The following is a 6,938-nucleotide window of genomic DNA, read 5'->3' as shown; positions in this document are numbered from 1 at the left end:
AGCCTCCCGGGTAGCTGGGATTACAGGTGCACACCACCACGCCCAGCTAATTTTTGTATTTTTATTAGGGAAGGAGTTTTTTCCATGTTGGTCAGGCTGATCTTAAACTCCTGATCTCATGATCCGCCCACCTCAGCCTTCCAAAGTACTGGGATTATAGGTGTGAGCCACTGCGCTCGGCCTAGGATATGGATGTCTTTGAGAAGCCATTTTTGGCCCAGCACAATCTGCCTCTTCTAGGATTTAAGTCTTTTGAGAGCAAAACTTTGTCTACCTTGCTCTCTACAGTACAGCCATTGATTAGAAGAGGGCCAGTATATTGTAAGCATGCAGTAAATATGTTTTGAATAAATCAGCAAATCTCGTCCTTCTCTTTCACAATCCACCTCATACCAAGGCAGAATAATTTTCCTCAATATCAGCATGGATCATAATATACTCTTTGATATGCTTTGGCTGTGTTCCCACCCAAATCTCATCTTGTAGTTCCCATAATCCCCACATGTCATGGGAAAGACCCGGTGGGAGGTAATGAATCAGGAGGGTGGTTACCCCCATGCTGCTGTTCTCATAATAGTAAGTCCTCACAAGATCTGATGGTTTTATAAGGGGCTTCCCCTCTTTTGCTCTGCACTTCTCCTCCCTGCTGCCATGTGAAGAAGGACGTGTTTGCTTCCCCTTCTGCCAAGATTGTAAGTTTCCTGAGGCCTCCCCACACTGCGGAACTGTGAGTCAATTAAACCTCTTTCCTTTATAAATTACCCAGCTTGGGTATATCTTTATTAGGAGCATGAGAATGGACTAATACACTCTTGCTCAGAGAACATGAATTGAGCACTTCTAGGTGAGATGGCAGCTTGGCCCAGCCATCTTGTTCTTCCTACCAAATTTCAGTGGAAGTAACAGCAGATCATGCAAATAAAGCAACATCTGCCTCAGTTCTGAACCAGGCAAGTGACCATACTCATGCCACAAAATAGAAGAACTTCTGTCAGATCAAGAACTGTCACCCCTGGGTCGCATGGAGTCCTTGAGGGTTGGAATTCAATCCTCATTCCTGAGAAGGGGAGAAGCATAACAAAGAGGCCAGGGGTCTGAAGGGCCTCAGGGATGCCCCTTACTTGAGCTCCCTATGATCTGTCTAAACCAGGAGTTCTGGAACCCCATTGTGAATGTGGATATTGTTATAGATGCAAATGTCCACGTGTGCAGGGAATTAGGCAAGACAGAGTGAGGTGTTTTCCTGGGAAGACTGTCTCAGCCAGCAACCACAAAGCTTCTGACTGTGGTTCCTGCCCTGCCTCCCTCTCTACTTCTCTGGGGCTCCTGTATCTTCACGTGGATAATACACTGTTTTGTTTTTGTCATTCAGATTGTTGATGTTGTTTGTCTTTACTTTGTAGAATATGAACCTTTCATCATATGAGTGAGTTTGGTAAAATGTACATCAGACATTCAAATACTTCCTGTTTATTAAGTGCCTCCCACTGTGCAATCCCTATGCTAGGCACTGCAGATGATGTCTTAGTCTTTCTAACAGCCTTGCAGGTTGAATAGCATCATTCCCTTTTCAGAAAGGGGGGAACATGCACAAGGCTCAGGGTCTCCTAAGTGGGAGAGTTCAGATCCAGCTTACTCAGAGGTCTCTGCTGGCTCCAGGACTGTCCATTATCTTCTAGTGTAAATCAAGGCAGCTGCTCTGAAGGCAGGAGGTCCAGGCTTAATCTGAAACCTGTGGTCATTGAAACAATCTTGGCTTGCTCTGAACACTTGGTGTTCAAATGAATTGGGTCTCTATTTTCTCCTTTTCACATAATCACTCAAATAAGGTAGGGACTAGAGTCAGGAAAGTGAGACCCTCACCCCAGGAACAAAATAGAAGGGAGCACCAAAAACATCAGTAAACAGGATAAATGATAACTTTAACGCAATACACTATTAAAAAAAATCTTTAAGTCCTCAAACTATAGCTGTCTGCCCCCCTATTTTTAAACATAAAGTTTTATCAAGGCTGGGGTGAGGCTGGAGAAAATGAGGCCAGTTGTACAAGTTCCGTGTCAGATCCTGTCTTTATTTAAAGTTTTATATTTTGTTCATCATGTTTATTAATTTTTCATTAATTCTGTCTGAAGCACCCACTCACCTTCTCAGCAGAAAGCCTGGTATCTCCCGCTGGGGCTGCCCTTTCTACATTAGTTGTAGGGACCTGTGATGGGTAAAAGGAAGTTACGTAACTTCGCTTCATAATTTCTCTCCTTTGGGCACACGGTTCTGACTTTTGATGAATACAGCTGCGTAATCACTACTACAATCAAGATTTACAACAGTTCTATTGTCCTAAAAAGTCATCCCCTCCTCCACTGCCAATAACTGGCAACTGCTGATCTGCTTTTCTGTCCCTATAGTTTTACCTTTTCTAGAATGCCATTTACATGGAACAATATAGTATGAAGCCTCTTGAGCTCACCTAGTATAATACGCCTGAGGGTCTTCTGTGCTGTGTATAGCAGTAGCTCCTATCTTTGTATTGCTGGGTAGTATTCCATTGTATGGATGTACTTATTTGGGTTGTTTTCAGTTTGGGGGTGTTATGGATAAAGCCTCTATAAACACTTGCTTTCAGAGTTTTACATGAATATAAGTTTTCATTTCCTTTGGGTAAATACCTATGAGTGGATTTATTGGGTCATATGATATTGTCTATATTTCACTTTCTAAGAAACTGTCAGACTAATTTCTAAAGGGACCTTTTTGTATTCCCACCAGCAATTACACTTCAGTGTTTTGAGGATGGGACTAAGGAGGACCCAATCCCAGGTGTGTTGACATCCCCACCTCCCAACTATGAATGGGGTCAAGACCTTTGGCATCTTAGTGATGGGCACCTTGGAACTCCCCAGCAATCTCTGAGGAGTGAGGACATGGAAGGAGTGATTTCTGGGTCGCCTTGGAGATCTACTCAAAGGATGCTGTGAAACCTAGGTGTCCAACAACAAATACATAGATAAAGAAAATGTGGTGTATATATACCGTGGAATACTATTCAGCCATAAAAGAATGAAATCCTGTCATTCAAGGCAACATGGATGGAACTGGAGGCCCTTATGTTAAGTGAAATAAAGCCAGGCACAGAAAGTTAAACACCACATGTTCTCACTCATATGTGGAAGCTAAAAAAAGTTTATCTCACAGAAGTAAAAAGTAGAGCAGAAGATACTAGAAGCTGGGAAAAGTAGAGGGAAGGGAGGAATAGAAACATTTGTTAAAGGGTACAAAATTATACCTAGACAGAAGAAATAAGTTCTAGTGTCCTATACCATTATAGGATGACTATAGTTAACAATAACATACATAGTTCCAAAGAGCTAGAAGGAGGACATTGAATGTTCCCAACACAAAGAAATGATAACTGTTTGGGATAATATGCTAATTACCCTGATGTAATTATATACATTTTATGTATTAAAACATCACTATGTTCCCTATGAATATGTACAATTATTGTATGTCAATTAAAAAATTAGAATATATAAGAAAAAAAAAAACTAGTGGCTGAGTCTGGCAGGGAGGAAGGAACCCCTAGTGAATCACCTGCCCTCAATGAGAGAGCTGGAGTAGCAGAGGCAGCAATCGCTGAGGCTCACAATCAAGACAGTCCCCTCCCGTCTTCCTAGACCTATAAGCCCAAAAGTTCTTGTTTGATTCAAGACAAGGAAGGCATCCTGGAAAATGTCTTTTAGGCAATGTTTGTAGAAGGAGCTGAGCTAGGTGATTTATAGAAACAGAAATAGAATGTGTATCCTGAATGTCTTAGAGCGTTACATTGCTCTCGTACTGGATGCCATTCATTACACCCGGGGCTTTATGTACACGAATTTCAATCCTGAAAACAACCCAACAAATTAAACATATGCATTACTTAGTTATCAAATGTAAGTATCAAAATTGAAGCAAAAGATAGTGATGCTGATCATGTTTCTTCTCTGCCTAAATCTTTTTACAGCCCTCTTTCATATTCCAGCACGTCCCCACTCTCCTCCAAGTTTCCAGCCATACCCACCTCCCTCCTCCTCACTTCCACTTCCTACCTTGGGCCTGCAGGCATGGTGTTTCCTCTGCCTGGGATGCTTTCCCTGCCTCTTCCTCTTTTTTATCCCTACTCACTTGTATGAGCCACGACTTGTGTCCTGAATCTTTTCCTGACTCACCCCAAAAGGGTCAACCATTCCCTCCTTTACCTCTCCGCTGTAGTTTGCACACCCCTTTCTCCTAGACTGCTAGTCGAAGATTAGAGAGGTTCCCATTCACTTTTGTGTGCCCAGCACAGAACATGAGCCTATCAGGACATAATAACTGTTTTAATTTATTTATTTATGTTTTCTTTTATTTTTAATTAACAAGCAATAAATGCATATATTTATAGCATGCATGATGTTTCAAGGCATGTATAGATGGCGGAATGATCAAATCGGGATAATTAGCCTATCTGTTACTGCAAATATTTATCTTTTTTTTGAGATGGGGTCTCACTATGTTGCCCAGGCTGGAGTGTAGTGGCTCGATCACAGCTTACTGCAGCCTCATCCTCCCTCGTCTCAGGTGATCTTCCCACTTTAGACTCCCAAGTCACTGGGACTACAGGTACACATCACCACATCTGGCTAATTTTTTTTTTTTGTAGGAACGGGGTTTTGCCATGTTGCCCAGGCTGGTCTTGAACTCATGGGCTCAAGCAATCTGGCTGTCTCAACCTCCCAAAATGCTAGGATTATAGGTGTGAGCCACTGCGCCTGGCCCAAATATTTATCATTTCTTTGTGGTGAGAACATCTAAAATCCTCTCTTTTTGTTATTTAAAAATATACATTATTAAGATTGGTCACCATGCTGTTGCAATACAGCATCAGACCTTATTCCTCCTCCTGTCTGACTGAAACCTTGTACCAGTTGACCAGCATCTCCTCTGTCTCCATCCACCCCGTCACACCCCCGTCTCTGATAACCAGCACCCTACACTCTGCTTTTATGAGTTTGTTTTAGAGTAAGAAGAAGAAAGGAAGAGTGGGAGGAAGAGAGCATGGTAAGGGAGGTGTTTACTTTTGCAGCCGGGTGCTCTAGAGGAAAACGGCAGGGTGAGCTCAAAACTACGAGCCAGCTTTGGCCTCTCTCATAAAATCATTTCATCTTCAATTTTTAAATGAAAACAAAGAAAAAATTTCATAGGACTATTACATTCCAGACCAAAAGGGGCCTTAGAGACCATCAAAACTAGCTTCCTTTTTTTTGTTATTGTTTCTCTTTAGTTTAGTTTAGTTTTTTTTTTTTTTAAGTGATTTTAAACCAGGCCTATTTTCACCATACGATGGTGAGTTAGCCTCATTCTGTTTATTACCTGGATTCCTTGCCTTTCTGTTATTTCATTTTCACTGTGTATCATCAATTTTGATCTCTGCAATTTCTTTTTGGATAATATTTTGATCTTCTTTCTCTTACCCACAGCGATTTTTATCTGCCTATATTAAGGAAATCCTATTGTCAGTGAAAGACACTTATTTCTAATGCCATGTATTTTGGGAAAATATTTCATAAGAAAACGTACCATATTTTATGTACATGTTTTGAATATAAACTCTGAGAAATAAAACTTTTTAATATAATTGGGGGATGGGGAAGATAGCAAAAGCAAATTGTGATTATAAAAATAATTAGTTAGAAGGGGATGGGTGTTGTCTCAAGGAATGCCTTTGGGAAGTTTGATTTTAACCAGAGCAGCACAACTGTTTGCATTACCATGAAAAACCCACATTCATGTATCTAAAGACTACTAATGATGAAATAGGGACAAATTCAGTTACAAAGTTGTTTAGCTCCCTAGCTTGTCTAATTTATGACATGTGGGGACCTTTCATTATGTATTAATGCCTTTGAATAAAAAGTCCTCCTTCCATAACTGAATCTGCAACATATAAAGAGCCCGTCAAGTGGCACTGTGGCTTTAAGAGGGGCTCCTGGCACAGCAAGGAGGAGGAAGACACTGGCTAGGGATGAGACAGATCCCAGCCCACATTTGTGCCCCTGTTGAAGGCAGTGCTCCTAGCACTAATGCATAGAACAAGCTAGTTGATAAATTTTCATTTATTTCTTTTATAATCCTACATTCGTCATCACTTTAAAGAGAATGGTAAAACAGTGAAGTGCAGTTTATTTTTATTTTTATTTTGGCATTGGCATTACAACACTCTTAGATGATTAAAACTAATGCTTTTTTCATCTTCAGTTTTTTTCCCTAACCTTTTGGAAATGGTATTCAATGAAAACAGGTAAATAAACTAATAGCATTCAAAAATATTTTGCTTTGAAAAACTGTATCGTATGCCTCTTTTTTAAAATCAGTGTCAAACAGGCACATTTACTAAGTGCCAGCCAAAATGTTGTCTGTGGTACCAAGGGACACGTCTAATGAAAAAGAAATCTTATAGCATTGGTGGGACGGGACAAACGAAACTGGAAATAAAACCCCAAATAAATAGGATGCCTAATCTTTTTTTTGAAATGGAGTCTTGCTCTGTTGCCCAGGCTGGCGTGCAGTGGCGGGATCTCCGCACACTGCAACCTCCGCCTCCTGGGTTTAAGCTATTCTCCTGCCTCAGCCTCCTGAGTAGCTGGGACTACAGGTGCCCACCACCATGCCCAGCTAATTTCTGTATTATTTTAGTAGAGATGGGGTTTCACCATATTGGCCAGGCTGGTCTTGAACACCTGACCTCAAGATCCATCTGCCTTGGCCTCCCAAAGAGCTGAGATTACAAGTGTGAGCCACTGCTCTCAGCCAATACCTAATCATTTTAGGATTGCATGGGCTTAGTGGTGTTTGAAAAGTGAATCCTAGCCCACTTTTGCCCACCGTGTCAGCTTCAAAACTGAGCTACTCTCCACAGG

This window comes from Cebus imitator, unplaced genomic scaffold, assembly GCF_001604975.1.
Source record: "Cebus imitator isolate Cc_AM_T3 unplaced genomic scaffold, Cebus_imitator-1.0 Scaffold65, whole genome shotgun sequence".
In the NCBI taxonomy this organism is placed as follows: Eukaryota; Metazoa; Chordata; class Mammalia; order Primates; family Cebidae; genus Cebus; species Cebus imitator.
The sequence above is the reverse complement of the archived record's forward strand: the minus strand, read 5'-3'. Positions refer to the sequence as shown.